We start from the raw sequence: 26,848 nt of genomic DNA, 5'->3' as shown, positions 1-26,848 counted from the left end.
TCCTTATCAGCAAGCCTCAGATTCAGTGAATAATTCTGTATCAAAAAGTAATGTGGGGGCTGGAGAGATGGCTTAGCAGTTAAGTGCTTGCCTGTGAAACCTACAGACCCCAGTTCAAGGCTCGATTCACCAGGACCCATATCTGCCAAATGCACAAGGGGTATATGCGTCTGGAGTTCATTTGCAGTGGCTGGAGGCCCTGGCACGCCCATTCTCTCTCTCTCTTTCTCTCTCTTTCTCTGTCACTCTCAAATAAATAAATAAAACTGACCAAAAATAATTTTAAAAAAGTATTATGGGGCTGGTAAGAAGATTGCCCCATGGTTAAGGTGCTTGCCTTTGAAGCCTAAGGACCAAGGTTTGATTCCCCAGAACCCACATTAGCCAGATGAACACAGTGTCACATATGTCTGGAGTAACTTTGCTAGAGGTCCTAGTGTACCCATCTTACCTCCCTCTCCCCCTCTTATAAATAAATAAATATAAATAAAATATTTTTCAAAACAATAATTTATTTAAAATATAAGTTGGTGAACCATCGAGGAAGAAACCAAAATCAACTTCTGGCCTTCACATGCATGTACAGACACATGCATCTACACTCCATGAACATGCCCACCCCCAACACCACATATTCATTTTATTTTTATTTTTATTTTTTTTTAATTTTTATTTATTTATTTGAGAGCGACAGACACAGAGAGAAAGACAGATAGAGGGAGAGAGAGAGAATGGGCGCACCAGGGCTTCCAGCCTCTGCAAACGAACTCCAGATGCGTGCGCGCCCTTGTGCATCTGGCTAACGTGGGACCTGGGGAACCGAGCCTCGAACCAGGGTTCTTAGGCTTCACAGGAAAGCGCTTAACCGCTAAGCCATCTCTCCAGCCCCACATATTCATTTAAAAAAAAAAAAAACACCAAACAACAGGAAGGGGGCTGAGGAGATGGCTTAGCAATTAAAGTGCTTGTTTGTAAAACCTGACATGTAAAGCCAGATGCACAAAGTGACACATGCATTTGGAGCTCATATGCAGTGGCAGGAGACCCTGGTGTGTCCATTCTCTCCTTCCCTTGTAAATAAATACAAATATGTGAAAAAGAACAGAAAGAACCTCATGCACTATTGAAATACCTTCACACCTTTGGCTTGTGTACTATATGCTGATGCTCAGTAAAAGCATTTGATGGGGTGTCCTCACTCCATCATGACCTGTGTTGGGTCACCCAGCCACTAGGCATTTCTATGAAATACCCTGCACAAAACAGTGATCCTTTTTCTCTGAGACCAACAAGTAAAATGAACTGTCTGATTTCATTTGCTTGTCCAAGTTATTTTCACAGCCAGGTTGTAATGACCTTTAATGATCCCATAAGAAGACTTATTTCAACACTTTTAGCTCCATGCAATAAGGCTTAATAATGCATCTAAAAGAACAATGGTAGTGCAGGAGACAGGTGGTGAATATTGCCAGAAAGAGTCAGAAACACTCCTCAAAGAGCTCCCATGTAAGTTGGGTATGAAAATGGGCAGCAGACACAGAAGAAAGCATTTTAAAATTTGAAAATGATATGTGTAGTTTCATGATGTCTTGAGGGAACTGCAGGACAACTAGGACCCTGAAAGTCACAAAAGTCACCAGTTCCTTCGTTCAGTGTGGCAGGCAGTGGTTCCTGCTACAAAAACAAAAGATAACAAAGCAAATATACAGGGCCTGGGTAGATGGCTCAGTGGTTAAGAGTGCTTGACACTTAAGCATGAGGGTTTGTCAGGGCCTGAGACTGCCTTAGTTCAGCTCCTCAGTGCCCAGAACCTAAGTCAAAAACTAGATATTGTGATGCATATCCATCACCACATTATGTGTGTGTGTGCGTGGGGGGGGGGGCAGGGAAAGTAGGGCAGTCTCAAGGAAGTAAGTGAAGATCAACAGGTGAAAGGATCCAAAGTTTTATTCTAGCCTCTGCACACACACACCGCATGTGTGCATATGCCAAACACTTCATACGGCGAACACAAAGTACTTTACATACATATACTTTATACACTGCTTAGGGTGAACAAAGTATGTGCCTTTATATAGGCACTCACAATTCTGATATTTGGGGCAGTGAACGATTCTTGTTTATGCCTGATTATGATGGCTTTATATTCCTTTCTGAGAATCGTGAACTGTGTTCAAAGAAATGCATTTCAAGCAGAGTACTCTTGGGTACGGAGGTGAATGGTTGTTATGAAGTTCATTTTAGAAAGACTTTAACAGTGATGGTTCAATCCTTTGCTTCAGACGTACTCTGCAACCTAATGTAAGTCACCTTAATGCCTCTGTGGCTCAGTTTCCTCACTACTGCAATGTGATTAGTAAGGGAATGGTTATAACACCAGTAAAGAGCTTAGATCATTGCTTCATATGACAAATGTGCATGGTAATGATAAATATTTATGGTCACATCATCATTTTTCTACATCTGACATCACATAGCATGGCTCCAAGAGCAATACATTTGTCCAAAAAAGCCATAGCATGAGATATAAGGAGTTGTTTTACTTTCATCTTGTAATATTTATTTCATTGTGAAAGAGTTTCCATATGTAACACAGGTTGGCCTGAAATCTATGTAGTTCAGGCTGGCCTTGAACTTACAAATCTTCTGGCTCAGACTTTTGACAGTTATGATAACAGGCATGCACTACATTCCCAGGGTGGGTATATTTTAAAACTTTTTTTTTTTGAGGTATGGTTTACTTCTAGCACAGGATGACTTGGAATTCACTGTGTGGTCTCAGGCTGGCCTTAAACTCATGGCGATCCTCCTATCTCTGCCTCCCCAGTGCTGGAATTAAAGGCATGCACCATCACACCTGGATTTAAAAAATTTTTAATAGTCTATACCTCATTGTTTCTTGGTATTTTGGATAAGATCAAGTATATAACTCATACTCAGATATGAGTTCATATTTATGTAACACTCTTTCAATCTCCTATAGTACACTAGATATATTTGTTTCCACAATGTCCTTTTTGCATAGTGAGGCATTAAGTGGGAGTATTGTTCAATGATGTAATATATCATCAGAAAGATAAATACTTGGCAACTGTAAAGCATTAATACTTAAAGGTCTCCTGGGATCAAACATATTTTTGACTCAAATCAGAGTCATTGAAACAGTGCTTATACTCGTGACAAAGAGATGAGCAGAGGAAAGTTTGAAACACTTTAGTATAATTACCACAGCATATAGAATTCAACTGCTCTCCTTATGAAACTAATCTAATGCAAGAATAGGTTAGACAAATCCTGGCTTGTTATAATAACAGATGCAAAAACCAGGAACTCACAATCTGTCTGCACACTCATTCTTTTTTAGCATCCAGCATTTAACACGATATTGTTGAAACACATTGAGCCTTGGCTTCAGAGACTGGCATCACATTCTTTTGTTAGCAGAGCTATGACTCATCCTGACCACAACATGCATGTATCAAACAAGTATTAAAACCATTTATTTTTCACTGAGCATAGATATCAAATCAAAATTCATAAATAAAATGAGCTTATTATCTTTGACAGCTATGATTTCATAAGGTATACAGTAAATATAAATATTTAAAACTATGAAAATATAAGCACATAGAGGCTTATTTTACTGACTTAACTCAAATATTTTCAATGACCAAATTCATTTTGAATTTATTGTCTCATATTAGGTTTGAATAAAATAATATATCATGTATAGCAGCTGGCACAGTAACTAAAATATTGTTAAAGAAAGAAAAAATAAAGAAAGTCAGGAAAGGAGAAAAGAAAGAAGGAAGGAAGGAAAAAGGTCATTTGGCTTCTATGAATACTGAAGTCTCAATGCTTTTCAGATCTTATTAATATTGAGGATATCCACAGAAGTTGCTATATATATTTCTGTCAAATTACATGGTTTTAAAACAGTCGTTGAATACATTCTACACAGTCGTGACCTATGCCATTCTGTAATCACTTTAGACCTCCCTCCACCTGTCCTTTCTCATGAAGTTATACTTTCCCATCATTTTTGAAGAGTAGCTCTACCTTTTTTTCTCCAAAGCTACTGACTTCCTGTCACCTCTTGAGGTGTGCCTTAGAGACCCAGACGAAGTTTCCTATTGTAGACACTTCTCACATGAATTACGTTCTACTCGTGTGTATTTTTTTTTGAGATAGAGAAAGGGGGTGGGGGTGCACAAATGATAACGTCTGTCTTCTTTGGCTCCAAGAAAGAAGAAATAAGCAGGGCTGGCTCGTGCCTGTGACCCTGCCTCCTGAGTTAGGAAGATTGCCACAGTTACAGGTATCTAGGGATATGTAGTGAATTCTAATCCAGCTGGAGGGAAAGAAAGAGTTCCTTTCTTACAAAAAAGCTCACAAAAAGCACAAAAGAATAAATTGAAACTATAAGCACCAAGCTTAGTACCTATCCCGTACATGACACAAATACTGGTTAAATAAACAGTATGTTTTAACATGGCAATTTGACATGGCCTCTTAACTTCTTGACACTAAATACCAAATAAAAGAAGTGACCTAAGACCAATTTTAACCAATTTAGTTGTTTCAATAACCTATCAACTTTGTCCTACCCATGGGAGGAAACCTATTCTTCTATTAGTCATCATTTTATCATAACACTTATGGATGTATTCTGGTAGGTATTACATGAATGTTTTAGGCTCAGTGTTTTCTTTAATTCTGGCTATAACCTTACAGAGTAGGTGCAGTTCTCTTTCCAGTTTTTCACATAAGGAAACTCACTTTGAGTTCCTATATAACTTGTTCTACAAGAAGGGGTGCATTTTCAGCCTGCTGTTTGTTGTTTCAGTCCAATTGTCCATATGTTTTGCTGTAATGTTAGGGTAAGAGATTATAAACTATATTTCTGGATTTCTTCAGGTTTGGTAAAGACTAATCAAAGTAATTTTTATAAACTTATCATGACAAAACAACACACAGTCATGCATTCTATTAGGGAGTTGTTAATGGCTTCAGCCACATTATTTTTGAAGTATAAAAGCACATATGCACAAACTTTATAATTTTCTTGGGATTTTCACTGGAACCATCTAATAAGTAAACAATTAGAATTAAAATGAAGCATGTATCTAAGCAGTATATGATCCAGATTAATTATGTCCAAGACATTGGGAGCTATTGACATTGTTGCTATTTAAGGAAGCAGAATTTTGCATCAGTAGGATCATATAAAAATGAGTTTTGGGGAATGAAGTCAGAACCATACCCAAAATGGGCCTGTTCTCCATTACCAAGCTCCCACCAGTCACAGGCTATAAGAGGGCCTACACCTATTAAATTCGCTCCAATAAATAAAGGTTATCCCATTTAATCTGGAACTAATTTCACTCTCCAATGGAGAATTTGTTTCTCTTTTTTAGATTGACACAGATTCTAAGGAGAGAACCAGGCCATCACACTTCAGAATGGCCACAGCTAAAACTAGGAATAATTGGGGAACTGAATAAGAGTTCTGCTTTCTTGGTGAACCTGGTACCAGCACAAGGGTGAAGGAGAAGACAAGGAGAATACTCAACTAGTATCAAACTAGATATCCAGAGACACAGAGGCTCCCAAGACCTTATCACTGGAGCATACCTGAAAAATGAACCCAACATGGCTCGGGAAAATTTGTGGAAAGGGGGCAGAAAGCATGTCAGAGCCACATGTTGGGTCATGATACACAGCGACATTGCCTCCTACCCATAACTGATGGCTAACCCCACAATGCACAACCCATATTCCCCAATGAGGAGGGTTCCTGTTGAAGGGAGAGGACAGGGAGGAGGCTAATGTTGGTACCAACTTGACTGTCCATATACACTGAGTACATAACTAATATATTTTTTTAAATGAGTTCCTTCAGACCATACTAAGTGAACTCACACAAGCACAAAAAGACAAAAGCCGCATGTTCTCCCCTCATCTGTGATTCCTCACCTGAACACCTTGAGATGCAGGCATACCTGACAGGCAACTGGATGGTCAGATAATAAAGATGAATGTTTTTCAGGGAAGGAGAATGGGCAGGAGGGGGAGATACACACAAAACTAAATCAAAACTGATTTAGTTCCTTAGAAAACTTTCTTCTGGATAGCAGACTAAATGATACAACCCTCAAAAGGAGTATGCAGAGATTGTCTGAGAGACCTACCAGGTCTCTCAAACAAGACAGGCTTCTGTCAAAGTACTTGATTACCAACCTCAGGTGAAAGACCCTACTGATGAAGACACCACATGCTGTGGACACAAAATATCAAGAGATCCAGATGGAATCTGGAAGAAAGTCAGTTCCTAGATGAGCTGCTTGGGGAAAAATGGCCCCAAAACTTGTGTGCTAATAGGGGACACTGCTATACAAAAGAATACAGCCTGACAAGATGGACACAGCTTTCACTCTCCAATGGAGAATTTGCTTCTCTTTTTCAGATTGACACAGATTGGCACCCATGCCTAGGTGTGTAGCGAATGGCTTTCTGATTGGCTAAGAGATCTGCTCAGTGGAAAGGAACCCATAGCTGGAACTGGGAACCAAGTCAGAATCCTATGGAGACCAAGATACTGGACTCTAGTGAGAAGCTCCCATTACTTTTTAGGCCAAAAGAGAGGCCACACCGACCAAAATCTCTCTTAATTACAATGATTATCCAACTGAACCTATTCTGATCTTAATCTCCATTAGAAAATCCAGTCAGGGCCAAGGTGAAACCACAGAGGAATTGGGGAGATGAATAAGTGTGATGCTTTAATGGCAACCAGTCAACCAACACTAGGGTCATGGAGACAGACAGGGAGGATACTGAAAACACACCAAAGCAGAAATTCAGAAAGAACTCATAAAACAAAAGATAAAATTATTGCCATAAATTAAGGGGTGGGAGATAGAACACATGCAAAATGAAAGTAGAGGATAAAGGATGTATGAAGTTTTAAGAGGTGATGGAGTGGAGGGACGAGGATGTGAGAGGATGCCATAAGAAATCTACTTTTTTTTTTTACATGGAGAAATGTTTTATTATGTTCCCCTTACACCCTGTTTACAGAGTACCTCAGTGAAGAGAGGTAGGGTTATACCAGATCAGCAGGGATGAAAGAGTCCGTGTGGATCCAAAAAGAATTCCTAGGGATGAAGACAAATGCTGGTTGGCTTTCTTTCTTTCTTTTTCTTTTTATTAATTTGTTTTGTACTCAGTGAATACAGTCAATTTGGTACCATTGTTAGTCTCATCCATGTCCTAACACCTCCCCTTGACCCCTCCTTGTTTAGGTGTATGGGTCATGCATTCTGGAGTTAGCCCACAGTTATGGGTAGGATAAATGTCTCTGCATATCATGACCCAACATGTGGCTCTGACATTCTTTCCACCCACTCTTCCACAAAATTTCCCTGAACCATATTGGGTTCATTTTTGGTCTTCTTCAGTGATGAGGTGTTGGGGGTCTCTGGGTCTCTGGATCTCTGATTTGGAAGGAGTTGATTGTTTTCTGTGTTGATCTCCTTCCCCCTTGTGCTGGTATCCGGTTCACCAAGAAAACAGCACCCTTGCCTGTTTTGCCAATTGCTCTTAGTTTCAGTTGGGACCCTTTTGAGGTATGATGGGGTAGCTCTCTCTTTAGGATCTACATCCATCTGAAAAAGAGAAGCAGGTTCTCTAACAGAGAGTAAGTTAGCACCAGACAAATGAGATAACCCTTACTTTTTTTTTTATAGAGAATTTAATAGGTGTAGGTCCTCTTGTAGCTCACGATTGGTGGTAGCTTGTTAATGAAAAGCGGGCTTATGTTTGGATATGGTTCTGACTTGTTTCCCAGATCCAGCTATGGGTACCATACCACTGAGGGGATCAGTTAGCTGAATCAAGAGCAGTTGGTTTCCCATCATGGCTGTGTGCCACTATTGCACTTGTGTGACCATCGCGACAGGTTATTTGCTGCTAAGTAGATTAGACCATGAGTTGCTTGGACAAGATATTGGTCATTTCGCCCAATTGCCCATGTAGCACCTTCTGGCACTAGTCTCTCTTCCAGCAGCTAGCAATGCCATTCCATTTTAGGTGTCAACCACATAAGGTGTCTTCAGCAGTAGGGTCTTACCACTAACCTTTGGTAGGTCATCAAGTACTCTGACAGAAATTTGTCTTTCTTTTAGGAAACCTTGTAGATCTCTCTGATCGAAAGCTCATTGTGGATGATAGCCACATACTGGTACTGGGAGTTACAGGTCAGTGCCCACTAGGAAAAGGAAACAAAAGATAACTAATATAAAACAATTAGAGAGGAGAGAGAGAGAGAGAGAGGGAGAGAGAAGCTGTAAAAAAAAAAAAAAAAAAAGAAATCTACTTCTTTTAAGCACCAAAATACATATAATTTTTTTTAAAAAATGGAACAGATGTACCCTGAATGTGTAGTTAATGCTTTCCTTAGAAGCCATAGGTTGTCAAACAAAAATCTCAGTACCAGGCATGGGATACCTCCTAGTGCATTATAGGTCAAAGAATCCCTGAGACACCTAAAACAGTATAGGCAATTGTCATTTATCTTGCTGCCCACCAGGACTAGATGGTAAAATCCTATTGCTGAAGGTACCACATGTATCAGTTACAAGACACTGAGAAATCACCCTGGAATTGAGCAGGAAGTGTCTTCCCTGCAGGGTAGCTTTCATAGTACTGTAAAATAATATATAGGCTTCTGGGAAGTGGGGGAAGTCATCAATGGTCTTAGGCAACTGTAGACTCTGCATGCTATATAAACACCTTGTTAACAAGGTGAATCCATCAGTAAAATAGTGGCGTGACGGCCATGGGAGCAACTAAATGCTCTCTTTCTGGATTTGAGGTGATCAAGAGGAGACGTTTTGCCTGGCTCTGTAAACCCAGTCGAAAGTCCATGTCTTGAGAAGTTGAAAGTCTCAGAAGAAACTACTACTGTTGTTAAGCTAAATGGACATATTATGCATATCAAACTGCCTTCTAGATACTTATGTCTATTCCCATAGGTTAGTGCTGCTCTCAGCTTGGATCACAGAAGCTTTTATTTTTGGTGCATGATAGTTACTGCAGAGATTGATAATTGGTCAAAGTGCTGAGAATAAGTGACTCGAGTGTTCAGCCCTAACCAGTATCTATACCACCCCTCCCAATCTCAGTGAACACGGCAGGGGAGGGAGCTGGAGAACAAGTGGAAGTGCCATGGAATGCCGTCATCCTGACAGAGCAGGGCAAGCATGCTCATGGATCTCACAGCAGTTTAGGCCACATGCAGGAGACTGGGCCTGCCAACATCTCATCACAGATGACACAGGTCCTCATTCTGAATCCCTATCATACCTTGAGAAAACATTGGCAGTGAATTGATGCCAACACAAGGAGAGACAGTTTTTTGTTTTTTTTTTCCAGTGGTGGTAAGCTTAGCATGCTCTGGTAAATAAGCACCCATCAATGATCATGCAAGCAACCTTAATTGAGCTCTTTTTTTTTTTTAAGCAAAAAGGTTGAAGTGGAACTAGTTGGGAAGAAAATGGTGCTTGATGGTAGAACAGGAAAAGGTAATGGGGGACAAATGGAATCAAAATAAATTATGTATATGTAATATTTCAAAAATAAAATAATTAAAAAATCATTATAGAAAATACTAGTGGATACAGTGAGAGTTATTACTTCAAACATGTGTATCTAACCTTTTGACATTGTACCATAACACTGTTGTCATCTACAAAATTCACATCCAAGATCCACATAATCAAGTTAAAAAATACAAATAAAATTTCATAATATTTTAACCAAGTTTATGATTTTTTGTATTGCATCCATAGCATTGGGTAAGATACACCTGAAAGGTGTATTTAGGAAATTCAGTTTGTTTATTTTTTTTAAATATCATATGGGCTGGGGATATAGCTTTGTGGTTAAGGAACTTACCTGCAAAGACAAGGACCCAAGTTTGATTCCTCAGTAGCCATGTAAAGTCAGATGCACAAGATGGAAAATGTACCTAGAGTTCATTTACAGTGGCTTGATGCCCTGGTGTGCACCCATTTTCTCTCTCTCTCTCTCTGCCTCTTTCTCTCTCTTTCAAATAAATAAATTGTAACGTTAAATAATGCAACAATATTAAAATACCAAAATTTTGATTTTTTCTGTACCTGTTTATTACTTACCTTTAATGAAGCACTTTTGGAAGGAAGGAATTAACACTTAGAAACTGAGTATTAATTTTTAAAAAGATACCATTGAGGTAAGTTATTTTTTTGTTTTATGTGTGTGTGTGTGTGTGTGTGTGTGTGTGTGTGATAGTTTTGACAGAAATTTAATGATTGCTTTTAATCATTAAACTTGGATGATCTTTTCATGTGTGAGCATTTATACATATTTGAAGTGTAGGTGACTTCTCCAATGCCACATTTTTTATAACATTAAATACATTTATCATTCCTTGAACAATAACAATCAGTAATATTTTCATTAAGTTATTTTTATACTATTTTGAACAAAAATAACTGTACATTATTCCCTGAAAGCAAAACAAGGCAGCTAAACTAAACCTTTATGTTTATCTTTGAATTTTTCAAAGCTAACTTGACAATAGAAAACCACATGAGTGACTTTTCCAGATAGCATCCCATTCCCATTTTGTTCCTGTGTCATATGATAAACAGCACAAAGAAGTCACTTCTTATTTAAAATGCTTATCTTTGGAAAAGAAAGAATGATCTCATAACATTCATAAGGACATTATAATTGTTCCTTTTCTGGCTTTCCATTTTATAAAAGTAAATTAAATTTAGTTGTTTACTTTAAGTCTCAGTTGTAGTTATTCTTGTTGTCTATTGTGTAAAGCTGCACATGGACACTTCTGATGTTAACTAACTTATGGAAAGGAAATTGCAATAGTTTTTCAATAGCATTACTTTTGTAAGTCTCTTCAGTTTAAAAAGTACCAAGGAGCTAGGTGTGGTGGCACACGCCTTTAATCCCAGCACTCGGGAGGCAGAGGTAGGAGGATTGCCATGAGTTTCAGGCCACCCTGAGACTACATAGTGAATTCCAGGTCAATCTGGGCTAGGGTAAAAACCTACCTCAAAAAACAAAAACAAAAACAAAAAATAAATAAAAAGTACTACGTGGTTGGAGAGATTTCTCAGTGGTTATGGTACTGTACTTGACTGCAAGCCTAAAGACATGGGTTTGATTCCCCAGTACCCACATAAAGTCAGATGTACAGTGGTGCATGTTTCTGGAGTTCCTTTGCAGTGCCTGGAGGCCCTGGCATGCCCATTCTTTCTCTGCCTCTCTCTCTATCTCTCTCTACTTGCTAATAAACAAAACTATTTTTTTTTAAAAATAAAAGTAAATAAAAAGTAGCAAGAAACTTGTCTTTATAACACTAAAGAGTAAATTGGTAAATTGGTAAAGTGCTAAAATGTTCTTCTTGAAAAAAAATGAAATGACTGGGCTGGAGAGAGGGCTTAGCCTTTAAGGTGCTTGCCTCCAAAGCCTAAGGACCCAGGTGGGATTCCCAAATATCCACACAAGCCAGAGGCACAAGGTGGTCCATGTGTCTTGAGTTTGCTTACAGTCCCTGGTAGCCTTGGTATTCCCATTGTCTCTCTATCTGCATCTTTCTCTCTTTCTTTAATAACATTTAAATTAAGTGACTAGATAAAACTGGTTCCATGGACAGGGATAAAATGGAGTGAACCCTGCCAAGAGATGGCAAACAGCATCATCTTGCTTAAGGCAAAGCTTCACACTTATTTGAGTTGAACCAACCTTTTGACAGCCAGTCACACAAAACATATTTCTGTGTGCAGTTAAAAGGTGTGAAAGAGTTATTTTCTCTAGCTTTCCCTTACTCCTTTTTCCATGCTAATCTAAACCCCCAGAGAAGGCAGCAACTAAATATGACAAAGCTGACTTTTGCACCTTATTAAGATTTTGCTTCAGTCAGTCCCTCTTCTTTTCATCCTGGCAAGCAAGCTTTTCCTGTCTGGTGTGGGTAATATTACCTCTGATTCTAAAACTGTAGAAACTGGGATGTAGTAATGCAAAATGTTTTCATGCATGTGTCCCATGAATACCATTTCTGAAGATATCATTTTTTTCTATTTTTATTATTTATTTGCATATGCATTTATGTGTCTTTGTATGTATAGAATGTGCATGTGTATGGAAATGTAAGTGTCAGAGTGCGATGTGCAGCTCAGAGGTGAGCTGTTTCTCCTATCCTTCTATATTCTTGAGACAGGGACTCTCTTGCCTCTGCTAAAAGTGCCTGAATTCTTCTGGTGCCACCTCCCATTGTTGTGAGTATGTATAGATAGTGTTATAGAGGGTGTGCCACTCTGCCTCCAGGTTATGCAGGCACTGAGGGTCTATCTTGGGTTTCCAACAGACTTACAAGCAAGTACCTTTAACTGCTGAACTATCTTCCTAGCCCCTGAGAGTCACTATTTTGATATACCTCTGCCATTATTTGATATAATCTGTTTATTCCCTGCTACACCAACTCCATCAAACTTCACTACCACAAATGTAAAAATTCACAACTAGATCTTCAACATATTGTGAATATTTATCTTAATTATGAAGCTCTTGAAAAAGTAAGGTCTGTTTTGAATAAGGTATCTCTGAATGAGGCCAGAAAATGTGTGAGATCATTTGTAAGTTAAATATTTAGCTAAGTTTTGTTTGCTTACATTTCAAAACAGATATACAAATAAAAGTATTTCCAGGGCTGGAGAGATGGCTTAGTGGTTAAGTGCGTGCCTGTGAAGCCTAAGGACCCTGGTTCGAGGCTTGATTCTCCAGGTCCCACGTTAGCCAGATGCACAAGAGGTGCATGCATCTGGATTTCGTTTGCAGTGGCTGGAGGCCCTGGCATGCCCATTCTCTCTCTCTATCTGACTCTCTATCACTCTCAACTAAATAAATAAAAAATGAACAAAAAAAATTAAAAAAACAAGTATTTCCAAATCAATGACTAATATTTTCCTTTATAATATTGTAAGTTTTCCTGGAGCCAATTTAAGTTTTGTGATTTAAAGAGACATTAGTCATTTTTTCATCAGATATGAAGTTGTTCTTTGCTACAAGGTGATTTTCACACTCCCAAATGAATTTTTCAATTCATACATACATTACAACTTTGTATCCTTAAAGGGAAGTTAGATGAATTAGAAGAGAATGCATAAATATTGCAAACACACACACACACACACACACACACACACACACGGACTCCATAAATATTTTCAGTTTCCAGAAATCAGCAAGGTCGCTAGAGAAGAAAGAAGAAAGTCTTGAAAACTGGGCATTTACAGCATGCTGGTCTCCTATTGATGCTTTAGAAAGTTAGCTACATGAGCCATATTTCTTCTGAGGCAGACCACAGTGGCCTGGCCTGGGGAATTTTTTTATATAAAAGTATTTTTACACATGGATAGATAGGTTTAAGCAGAATTTTAGTAACACCAAGTACAAAATGTTCCTTTAAAAATATGACAACTTATTTCTTAACTGGAGAAAAGTTCTGTGAGTGCCAACCACCCTGGAATAATTTTGCAGCATTTCCTCCCAAGACTACACTAAAAGCCCAGTCATCTTTTATATAATAATTACTGAGAGCAGAGCTCCCAAGTACTATAGTGGCCACATTCTCTGCAAGACTAGCAGAGGGAAGACCTGTGGACCATGTGACATTTTGATCTTTTCTACACTCTTTTAGCAGCATCCAGTCTTAGGTATCACGAGTCATGGCTGAAGATCAGAACCTGTACTTTACTGAGAAAACATATCCATTCAAAATGCAACATCCTTATCTTTTGGTTGGATCATTTTTTGGACACCCAAGGATAGAAGTTATATCAGGTAGGAGTAATATCAAAAAGCCACTTCCTTCTAATTTAATCGTAGTCTGCATCTGTTTGTAGATTATTCTCTTCTCCAAATCAAAGATGGTGGGTGTAGATTTCTGGAGAAAGGCAAAAGAAGCACTTGCAGGTATAGAAGAGTCATGAATCCCTAAATAGCTAATTTTAAGGCCACATTTACTGCAGCTCCACTTCTTCCCAACAGGCTTGCAAGCCCTGTTCTCTTCTACCGAGCCTGCTCTGATAGGGTTACATAGCACACTTTTTTTTTTAATTTTTATTAACATTTTCCATGATTATAAAATATATCCCATGGTAATTCCCTCCCTCCCCACCCCCACACTTTCCCGTTTGAGATTCCATTCTCAATCATATTACCTCCCCATTACAATCATTGTAATTACATATATACAATATCAACCTATTAAGTATCCTCCTCCCTTCCTTTCTCCACCCTTTATGTCTCCTTTTCAACTTACTGGCCTCTGCTACTAAGTATTTTCATTCTCACACAGAAGCCCAGTCATCTGTAGCTAGGATCCCCATATGAGAGAGAACATGTGGCGCTTGGCTTTCTGGGCCTGGGTTACCTGACTTAGTATAATACTTTCCAGGTCCATCCATTTTTCTGCAAATTTCATAACTTCATTTTTCTTTACCGCTGAGTAGAACTCCTTTGTATAAATGTACCACATCTTCATTATCCACTCATCTGTTGAGGGACATCTAGGCTGGTTCCATTTCCCAGCTATTATAAATTGAGCAGCAATAAACATGGTTGAGCATGTACTTCTAAGGAAATGAGATGAGTCCTTTGGATATATGCCTAGGAGTGCTATAGCTGGGTCATATGGTAGATCAATCTCTAGCTGCTTTAGGAACCTCCACACTGTTTTCCACAATGGCTGGACCAGATTGCATTCCCACCAGCAGTGCAGAAGGGTTCCTTTTTTTCCACATCCCTGCCAACATTTATGATCATTTGTTTTCATGATCATAGCACACTTTTATTAGATACGTATATAGTGTGTATACAGTCATGATGGTAACATCTTTAGCCTTATCCCTGTTATCCTCCATGGGGATTGTGGGTGTTGCATTGTGGGAGTGGCCACCAGGTATGGGAGAGAGGCAATGTCTCTGTGCATAATGACCCAACTTATGGCTCTAACAATCTTTCTGCCCTGCTTCCAGAATTTCCCCGAGCCATGTTGGGTTCATTTTAGGTCTGTTTCACTGAAGTGGTCTTGGGAGTCTCTGTGTCTCTGGATATCTGATTTGGTAGGAGTTGAGTATTCTCTGTATCTATCTCCTTTACCCTTATGCTGATACCAGGTTCACGAGAAAGTGCTCTGCTCATTTCCCCACTAACTGTATGGCTTTAGTTGGGGCCCTGGCTTCAGAAGAGTGAAACAGATGAGAGGATTAATCACATTTTAAGATTCAATTTAAAAACAAGAGAGAAACTCAGCTTTTTGCTTAGTTATTAGAAATAATTAAGAAAAAGAAAGGGTAGGGAGAAATAGAAAGAGTCCTAGGTTATCACCGGAAAACCACAGTGTGAAGTGGGATACCTGTCAATGAGTTGTTATTCACAGAAGCTTCCGATGCCCCCAAAAGAATACAGAGTATTGTCAAAGCTTTGGGATTCCCAGTAGATCTGGGTATTAAGATCTTTTTCCTGAAGACAACACATTTTATCATTTCATTTATCTATTAACAAAAGTATAAATATAGTAGCTTTTACTCAAACCTTTATAAAATTTAGTGTCAGGAATTATGAAACTTGTTCAATTACATTTTGCTTCCTTTTTTTCTTTGAGCCATTTCCATACTATTTCCAATCATGGAGACAAGGACAGATTCTGTTGATGACATATGATTATTCTTAAAATAATGAAGTAATTGCTGATGAATATCATTCATTAGCCTGCCTAGAGCAAGGTAAAGTCAAGAAAAAAAATGCTTTGAGATGTTGAATAATGTTCATCTTAGAAAATGTTTCCACTGTTTTAGTTAAACTTTTTTGAATTACTCAGTTGCTCTCCAAATTACTCACTCTAGATGGTTCAGATGGATGATGGTGGTTCATAAATCTTTTAAGGCTGATCTATGTTAATGGTGTTGTACTTTGGGTGAAATCAGAAGTGTTAATGGATGTGCCTACTAAGCTTCAGTGTTAGTGGGTACCACAGGTAAACACAGAGTATTTACACATGCTGGTATGCATTCCCCTGATCATTCAAGTAGAAAATCCCAAATTGATTAAATGCTGGAGCAGTGGGAAATGATGGTAAATCTGTTACATTTCACTGCTTTATGACACAGGGCATGGACCCAGTGTCTTGCAAGTGAATAGATAAAAGCCCAAAGTACTTCAATTATGTTGTTTAAAACACCTCAGAATAAAGACTAGGATTTCTGTACCAGCATCTGATGGCCAGCCTTGCTGCCTCTCTGAACCATATTTGATGGGCACCAAGGAAACTCTTGCCCCAGTTAATGCCAGAGATATGTATCACCCTTCCTGTAATGCAGAGTTATGTGAATACTTGCTATTTAACCTACTGCTTTCATTCCCATCAGTCCTTCTTTGTGTCTTTTATTTTCCCTGTGGTGGTTTGAATAAAATGTTACCAACAGACTCATATCTGACTATTTTATCCCTTGGTGGTGCACTGTTTGGAGAAGTTATGGTATCTTTAGGAGGTAAAGCCTTACTGGAGGAAGTGTGTCACTGGGACAGATCTGGAGATGTTACAGCCTAACCTTGCTTGTTCTTTCGGCTTCTTTATTGATTTGGAGATGTGACGCCAGGCGCACTGCTCCCGCCATGCCTGTCCTGCCACGATAGGCTCCCCTCAGCACTGTCAGAAGAAAGCTAGCCCTCTCCTCCTCTGACTTACCTATGGTTGGATATTTTGTTCCAGCATTAAGAAATTCACTGTTATCGTCCCCTTTCTCATAAGAAACCCCTACGCTCAAAATCTATGCTTGCTCAAAAAATTACCTGGAAATGTTGTGATCTGGACATAGATGTTTGGTTTACCAAAACTAAGAATTTCTGTTATATAGACCTGGTGGATTATCTACTAAAATCAAATATCAGAAACCATGTGATAAAGTTGTGCAGTCAGATTTACCACAATGCTTATTTTAATATGCAAATGACCATCATTATTAGTGCATTTTTTAGGGAATACTTTGATCATTACACAAATTTACATGGGGTCATATACATACTAGGTCAGAAAGTCAGAAAGACTAGGTAAACACAGTAAACATCACTTCAATGACCTGAACCATGCAGAGCTTTGCAAACACCCACAAAAAGATAAAATATTCAAGCCATCACTAACCCTTATCTCACTATAGAGCCAATTTTTGTCAGTGTAAAAGATATTGTACTGACGTCATAATGATTAAATGTCCTCTTGTGGTCATGCAACTCACAACATGATGCAGAAACCATAAACTATTTTATAGTGATAATTATTAAATTATAATTATATTATATACTATTAAAGAAAATGCAAGATGATCTGTGAATGTAAACATGATATTCTAACTTTAGCATGAGATCTGGTGTTGCAGTCAGGTTCGCATTGCTGGTAGAAATCACCCAACTAAGAGCAGCTTGTGGGAAAAAAAAGAGGTTTATTTTGTTTGGTTTACAGGCTTAAGGGGGAAGCTTCATGGTGGCAGGGGAAAATGCCGGCATGAGCAGAAGGTGTACATCACCCCTTGGCCAACATAAGGTGGAAAATAGCAACAGGAGTGTGTGCCAAACACTGGCAAATGGACACTGGCTATAATACCATAAACCCACCCCCAACAATGCACTCCCTCCAGGAGGAGTGAATTCCCAAATCTCTATCAGCTGGGAACCTAGTATTCAGAACACCTAAATTTATTGGGGACACCTGAATCAAACCAGCATATCTTGATAGTGGAATATTGGTCAAGGATAGTGAGAACTGTTTTAAAGAAGTGATTTTTCAACTTAAAATGATAAAGGTGGCCATGCATGGTGGCACACATCTTTAATCCCAGCACTCAGGAGGCAGAGGTAGGAGGATCATCATGAGTGTGAGGCCAACCTGAAAATACAGAATGAATTCCAGGTCAGCCTAGGCTAGAGTGAGACCCTAACCTCAAAAAACAAAAAACAAAAACAACAACAAAATGATAAAGGTGAACTGAATACTACATACATAAGCCCTGAAGTAGAAAGAAATCTGGCTTTTCTGAGAAACAGAACAGAAGAAAGACCAATCTGGAAAATCAGAGAGTGGTTGGATGTGCAATCCCCAAGTCTGTGTCCATTAAATCAGAAGATGTAATTTTATTTGGGAGAAAGTCTTTGCAGAGATAATAAAGGTAAGGATCTTGAAGTGATATCCTTGTTTAGATGTGTAGGCTTGGAATCCAATGACATCTTTCCTAGTTAGAGGAAACAAGAGAACACCGAGTGACACACAGATGGTGATGGAGATTGGGGTTGGAGATGGTAGAGATACATGTCCAAGCCTAGAATGCCAAGTGTTTCTGGTAATGAACAGAAGTCAGATAATGAGCATGGGGCAAATTCTTCTCCTGAGTGCTGCATGAACTTTTTTTTTTTTTGAGGAGAAGCTGATGAGCAGTTGATCCCCTCTTGCAGGGTAGTTCTGACAGACTACAAGTTCAATTCAATCATAGTTTACTCTGACAGATTTGATTGGGCTTCATTACAGAGGTGTTACTGATAAGAGAGAGGAGATTCCCAAGCAGCCACAGCATTAAAATGTCTCATGCCAGCATGGAAAGATGACTTCACATAGCTCAAGTATAAAGCACTCTGTCTCTTGAACTTCCATCTAAGCAGCATGTTAAGTTAAAGACTGCCAACCTGTATGAGTTAATACATTAATGAATTACATTGTTTAAAAGCTGTTTTCACAGGCGAAAGTAGTAACACAAATCTTCAGGCAGAAAAGCCCTATAAAGCTATACTTGGTGAAGGATCTGTAAATGTGCCACACAATAAAAACTACCCATATATGAGCATGCCTTGTAGCTATGGGGTATTTATCAGCTACATATGAAAAATGAAGCTGGACTTTGCATGGCATTAAGCTACTTTAACTGATGACTACCCCCACAATGCATGACCCACAATCCTCAGTGAGGAGGGTCCCTTCAGAGGGGGGAGGACAGGGAGACTAAAAATGGTACCAACATGACTGTTTACACAATGAGTATGTACATAACTAATAAAGAAAAAAATGGCAAGATAAAACTCCAGATAGTGCCATTCATCAGAAATACAATCTCCAAATAAGAATAAGCACATCCTTCACAAATTGGTAATGCCAGTGTTCTAGCTTAGCTGTTTTGACACCCAGCATTGTACATGTTCTTAGGGATTATCAAATGGCCTTCAGTGCCTGTGACACCTATAAAAGGCATTAGTTACGAAAAGGAATTTGACGTGGCTCCTAACAGCCAGACATAGTGTAAAGAATAGCAGAATGTGGCCTGATAAAAAGCAGTAACCAGGAAAAAAAAAAAAAGTACACAGCTGTGGTGGCAGATCAATCTCCACATCAGGGTAAACACTTGTGCACAGTTCTACGACTTTGACCATGCTCTTAATTTTATACCTTCTTCACCTTTTTGATTCTATTCATTGGGTATTTTTCTTGAAATACATATTGAAAGTTAAGTGCATTTTATATGAAGTTAAATAAAAAAAGTTCTATAGCATTGAATAAATTTGGAACCAACTCAGAATCTATAGATAAAGTGTATGAAATGAGATCAAAATATGCTAAAGACCATGTTGGAGAATATGATTTGGGTGTGTAATATCAACATCATCCTACAAGGATGAACTTTCATTGAGCAAACACTGACAAAAAAAAAAAACACATTGAAAATACATTTTTCATCCTATGTATTGAACTGAGCACTAGTTTATAAATAATTCAATGAAGGAAGAAAAATCTTATGACTTTGTGCCTGAGAAGTCCACAAAGAACGGAGGGAACTAGGCCTTTCACCTGATGCCACAATCTCTCAGCCTGCTGACTGACACCACTTTCTCACAGAATGACTTTGTGTCTCTGTTGCCAATAGGTCAAAGAGTGTTGCTCAGAAAAGCTAAGTTAGATGAATTTTCCCCTCTCTCATCTCAGACAGCCCTTCATGCATGTGAACTTATTTTAATGAAGAAATTATTTTACATTTTGGAAAAAATGTAATAAAATCTGATCATGTAAGAGTCATGCATCTTCAAGGTTTGTCAAGCTAGAATGAATTGCTTCTCTCTTCTTTCTTCCCTCATCCCTTTTATGTCTCCATGTGCCTCGAGAAGCTCAAAGGCCACACTTCTGCTTTTGACTAGGAGATCCTTATGTGACATGGCAACATTGTTCCCTAAAACATAACACCACCACATAAAGGTTCTAATAAATGTTCTCAAGTCCACTAATATCACTGGATTCTTAGAATAAACTTCATTATTTTCAATTCTATTTTATTTCATTTTTGCAGCAGCTTAATGATTTTAGATAGAATAATGATATATAGCATGAACAATTTCATAACAATGGCACCAGGCATCAGTGAATAATGACCACAAATATGCATAGATTTCAAATTTCCAGAAACCTTACCTGTGATAACAGAGGGCACCACTCCAGAGTACATTCTTCTATTCCCCCACGGAGCTATTAGCTCCTCGAGCCCTGACTAACTCCTTCTTGGGACTCTGCTTTTGTATATCCAAACTTCTTTCTTCTACTTATTTTTTAATTCATAAAAGAATAAAGCAATTTTCTTTATTACACAAAAGTCCATGCTTATGCATGCCATGTTCCATTCTAAAATCTCTTTCAGAAAATGTACCACAAATAGCACAGATTAACTACAATCTCATCCTGTTTAAAATAAGAACAAAGTACAGCCTGAAAATCAAACCAACTGAGTCAAATAATTTATTCGTCACAACTGTGATGCTGATTGGCTCCTGGCAGGTGGGACACCAATGGTGGATCAAGGGACTGTGCTTCCATTGTCAAAGTGGAGGATGATCCCTGGCTCTAGGTAGTATAGCATCAATTATTTTGTTGCTAGGACAAAATATCTCATCAGAAGCAGCTTAGGAAAGGACAGAACTTCTGTTGGTTTACAGTTTCAGAAGGTAGAGTCCATCACGGCAAGGGAAACAGGAAGTCAGCAATACATCCTCACATCAGCATAAATGAGAGAGAGGGCGAGAAACACCAAGGAGGGGAGGGAGAGAGAAGATAACAGCAAGCAGGGCCTGGACATAACACCTCAAGACCTGTTGCCAGTTACAGTTCCTCTACCACGCATCTCCCAAGATTCCATGGCCTTCCAGAGGTGCGTCACTAGCTAGTGCTTAAGTATCCAAACACATGAGTATATGGTGGAATTTTATTTTCAATCAGCCACAGTAAGGCTACTACTACTTATTACTAAATTAACTTAGACAATCAGAATTCTACCTTTCACAGATTCATCCTCATTAAGAAATATTTAGCAGTATGCTTTAGGAATTTTACCAAAAGTTATTGTGAAAAGTCCAGCAGAAAACATATAAAAAGGATTACTTTATTTTATTTATTTTAGGTAGGGAGATTGAAGTTAGGTTTTATTGGGTAGTTTAAGCTAACCTCAAACTTCTGATCCTCCTGCATCAGACTTTCTTGCTGGAATTACAGGAATGCCCCACCACATACAATTTACTTTTATGATTAAGAGATCCCTGTTTCTGATATGTATTCTGCTAGAACATTGTTATAACTCAAGTATAAAGAGAAGAAAATACTTTAAGATTTCAGCAGCATGAACATCTTATTTTTATATAGAGAAAGCATTATAAAGTCAATATTGGTCTTTGCTTGGAAATAAGTAGGTCATCTATCTATATTCCATACCATAATAATTTAACCACATTTCATAACCACTGTCTTATAGCCATTGTCACTGAATATTCTTGCAGACTGTCTCAAGAGACTGCTTTGATTCAGTTATTATAAAGATTAGTCATTGTAGAATTTATTTTGTAGTTAATTATAAAATTAATTATAATTAAAAGAAAGTTTTTATTGTTCAGAGAAAAAGAAAAGAATACTTTTAATGGAATATTATAATTAGTAACTAGTACAGAGACATGCCATTTATCTGGCTCAGAGAAGCCTATATCCCCATATCATAACTTCCTCACCACTATTTTGCATCCAGTGTCAGACATGATAATGCAGGCATAGATGATTTTAGCCTTCATATTTTCACTAAGATAGAAAATATAATAAAACTTATGCACCAACAATAAATTTCCAGTGAAAAATATTTTTTTATTGTTATGACTTTGCATTTTATTTTATTTTATTTTTTTAAGATTTTTTATTTATTTATTTGATTACTTGAGAGTGACAGAGAGAGAAAGAGGCATATAGAGAGTGAGAAGAGAATGGGCACGCCAGGGCTTCCAGCCACTGCAAACGAACTCCAGACGCGAGCGCCCCCTTGTGCATCTGGCTAACGTGGGACCTGGGGAACCGAGCCTCAAACCGGGATCCATAGACTTCACAGGCAAGCGCTTAACTGCTATGCCATCTCTCCAGCCCTGAATTTGCATTTTAAACAGTTTGTAGAAATTGCTTTTAATGACTCAAGATTTGATTGACTTTATAGAAAATTTTTGCACTTTATAAAACTCATGTCTCAGAATGCTCAAAGTGAAGAATTTATAATCATATATGTATAACCCGTTTGGGAGAAAACAGGACTAGCCTTTAAATATACAGCTGTTCGTTTAATATAATATAATATAATATAATATAATATAATATAATATAATATAATATAATATAATATAATTAATATAAGAACCACCTGTTACTTTTACAACTTGCTCTCTAAGTAAGTAAGAATGTGTTTAACTGAAAGAAGTTTGATTATTTCTCATAATTTCATGATGATTCTTTTTGTTTACTGTACAATTTTTTGATAATCTCTCTGTTTAACTTTTTCACATACTGCTGGGAATAACACATTTCATATTTGTAAACATCACCATGCTTTAATTTCTAAGATTATATCTGTATGTGCATTTTTTATTTTTATTAAGCATTATTAAGTATTTGTATTGAAACATCATGCATTGGTACCTTCATTTCTCTCCTCCCTGCCCCCATTCTGCTGAGGGCCCTCCTCAGTGGGATTGCTGGTATTCCCTATGAGGTTGTAGGCCAAGTGTTGTGAGAACAGTAGTCAGTCATTGTGTGTGTGTGGGCAGGGGGGAGGTGGTGTTGGCAATTCCTTTGTATATGCACTTTCACCCAGGGATATTATGCAAAGTTCTCTGAGCTGTAGTTGGTGGGTTTTTAAGTCTACTCCAGTGTAGATATCTAAAGAGCTTCTGGATTTCTGCTTTGGTATGTTTTGAGTGTATTCAGTGTCTGTTTTCTTTACCCTGGTGCAGATGTATTTTCAAATGAGACTATTTTAAGTGAGACAGAAATAATTATGTACGGGCTGGAGAGATTGCTCAGTGGTTAAGATGCTTTCCTGCAAAGCCTAATGATCAGGGTTGAATTCCCCAATACCCATGTAAAGCCAAATGTACAAAGTGGCACATGCATCTGGAGTTTGTTTTCAGTGGCAGGAAGCCCTGGTGAATTTATTCTTGGTCTGTCTCTTTTTCTCTCTACTTCTGCTTGTAAACAAATAAATAATAAATTTGAAATATTTTTAAAAAGACTTATGAATGTTTAATTTACTTAAATTGTCAAAAATAAAAATTTAAATTCTTTCTCAGGAGATTTTTTTCTCTCTTCTTTTCATCACTAACTAATGTCTTCACATTAGGTATGTGGCAGGTCTCTGATTTGAAGAAGATTACATGCTTACTTTGCTTAATACTGAGAAACTATTTTGAGATGCTGGCTTTCACATGCATGCCTTTCTTTTTCTGAGTGATTCTTTCATCTAAAATCAGATATAAAATTCTAAGCTAAAGTTACCTTGCTAAAAATATAAAGGAATGAAATGCATTGTATTTACATCATATGAAGTAGCAGGGAATAAGTTACTAGTTGGACAATGGCCAATAACCCAGTTTAACAAAATAAAGAGAGAACATTTCAGATTTACAAATGAATACTGTGTTTGCATAGACTGACCTTCTTTTTATATGTGTGGGAAATGCAGGTTGTGAAGTTCTAGATCAAAAATACTAAAGAAAATTTTAGAAACTGAGAACCTTGTTTCTAAATTCATAAACTCATTTCTTCATTCTTGATATTCTCTTCACTCACTTTAGGGTATTTAGTATTATTGATGATGGAGATTCTTTCCGTGGGTGACTGAGTAGGACTCAGTGTGGCAGACTCAACAGTCAGTCAGAGAGAAGACTCAACACACAGGTTTTATAATAAGAGGAATGATGCCTTTCATGAAGTCTGTCTTGAATCAAATTTAAGTGCTGAGTAATAGAGATTTTAGATTTACTTTCTAACCTAACTACTGCCTTCCAAAAAAATTGTCTCACATGTTTTAGTATAGTGCATTGCTTACCCGAGTTAATCAACAGCTTCAACAAAAAATAAAACTGGGGCAAGAAGATGGTCTAAGTGCAGTCATCTGTTCAATTGACTAGATGATTTAAAAAAAAAAACAATTATTTTTTGTTTACGAGAGAGAGAGAGAGAGAGAGAGAGAGAGAGAGAGGAGAGAGAGAGAGAGCACAAACTCCAGATACATGTGCCACCTTGTATATCTGGCTATGTGGGTCCTAGGGAATCAAACCTGGGTCCTTTATGTTTCTAGGCAACTACATTAACCACCAAGCCATCTCTGAAGCTCTTAGATAAAATTTCTAATCGCAGTTGAGTTTAGCTGCATCACTACCAGTGAACAGTAGAAAGTTTCCTAAGTTCTATATCCAGTCTTAGCTTCAAACCATATTAAATATTAAATTAGAACTATTCTTTTCTCATTGTAATAGTTTGATTTAGGTAGGACCTGAAATATTTCTCATAGTCAATAATCCGAGCTCAATTTTCAATGAGCTACCAGAACCAAGTTTTTTTTTTTTTTTTTTTTTTGTTAAGCTACAGCAAGTGACACATTTATGGTCATAATTCATTATTTAGCATGTATTTCTTTGTTCAAATATTAAATCGTTCAAATTACTTAGCATAAAATATGTGTCAGCTATATTTTGACCATAGGATGGAAATTCATATAAAAGTGAGTTATCAATTCTCCTGACAGGTGTGTCACTTCCAAAAGAAGGCAAGGCAGGATATTTGTCAAAACATATATTTCAAACTTGTTTTTATTAGGCTTTGAAAGCACTATCTCTTTAATTTAGGGCAATTATTTCAATGACCATTTGTCATCTCCTTGTTCCTAGGGACAGTCCAGTGATGCTCGCTGGGTCTAAAAACACTGTTCTGTATTCTTCCAGCATATGCTTCTCTGACCCCATTCTGTCCTGCCGAGGGCCTTTAATGGTTGCTCGTCAGGATATAAGAATTGAAAAGACAAGTATAAAGTTGATTGAAGCATATATGTGCACTATGGAAACCAAATTTGAATCATATTTTTTCCTTAAAAAGACACTATCACTTTATCCTCATATTTTAGGCTTAGTTTTATCTGAGAGACCCTGCCTAATGAGTACATTTAATATTGAAACAGAAAAGCATAACATAAGCCTTGTCCAATAAGAGAAAGAAGAACATGAATAAATTAGAGTCATTGGCATAATACAACAAAGACATCTACCAAATCATACTACTTAGAATCCAAAACTATTCTATAGTTAACCTAACGCACCTGGAATAAAGTCTTTCTAACATTTAATGTCTTCATCTTAATAGGATCATCTCAGATGAACACACATGCACACATCTATTGTAATAATCCTCAGAATACAATTTTTATTCATCATGGGAAATATGTTATGACAGATTTTCATCTGTTATTCATTCTTGCTACACTCTGCACAGTTCTATAAATATAAAATCTGTATTTTAAGCCAATGTATTTTTTTCTAAATGTGTAGCTTACCTTACTAAGTAAGAAAGAAAAAAAATGTTGGATGTAGAACTACTTTTTCAACGAGGCTTCCAGATTTCTCTGTGGCCCCTGCATTGCCAACATGCTCTGATAGCCTCTAAAAATGTGGACTACTAAGAAATATCCAGAACTGAGTTAATTAGAATGTTCTTAGTCAATCAGCTTGCACCTCATCATTAAACTGCACAGTTTAATTCTCATAGCAAATACTGTTCAGTACCATTTCTATTATATTGCTATTAGCAAAGCCAATGGTATCAATGTAGATAATCTGTACTGTCATTTGCTCTTTTCTCCCTAATTTACCATTATTTCTTCAGAAGCATCTACTCTTGTACTAACCCTGCCTTTGCGGAGTCGAGTCTGAACCACAAGATCTTTTTCTTACCTCACCAATACTTCAAATTAAATATCTGAAATTATGTTTAATTTTGCGTTTTCTTTGCATATGGTCAAAATTCTTTCCTTGAACCTATTTTTTAAAAAATTATTTATTTAATTATTTATTTGAGCGACAGACACAGAGAGAAAGACAGATAGAGGGAGAGAGAGAGAATGGGTGTGCCAGGGCTTCCAGCCTCTGCAAACGAACTCCAGACGCATGCACCCCCTGTGCATCTGGCTAACGTGGGACCTGGGGAACTGAGCCTCCAACCAGTGTCCTTAGGCTTCACAGGCAAGCGCTTAACCACTAAGCCATCTCTCCAGCCCCCTCCTTGAACCTCTTTAACCTTCTTTTGTGCAAGCTTAAGATTATTCTACAATTCTGAGGAAGATCCACCTACTCTGTTCAGACCCACCTGTCAACTTTCTATAATATATCAAAAAGTCTCTCCTTTAAT

This window comes from Jaculus jaculus, chromosome 13, assembly GCF_020740685.1.
Source record: "Jaculus jaculus isolate mJacJac1 chromosome 13, mJacJac1.mat.Y.cur, whole genome shotgun sequence".
Classification (NCBI taxonomy): domain Eukaryota; kingdom Metazoa; phylum Chordata; class Mammalia; order Rodentia; family Dipodidae; genus Jaculus; species Jaculus jaculus.
This window is presented reverse-complemented; position numbering follows the sequence as displayed.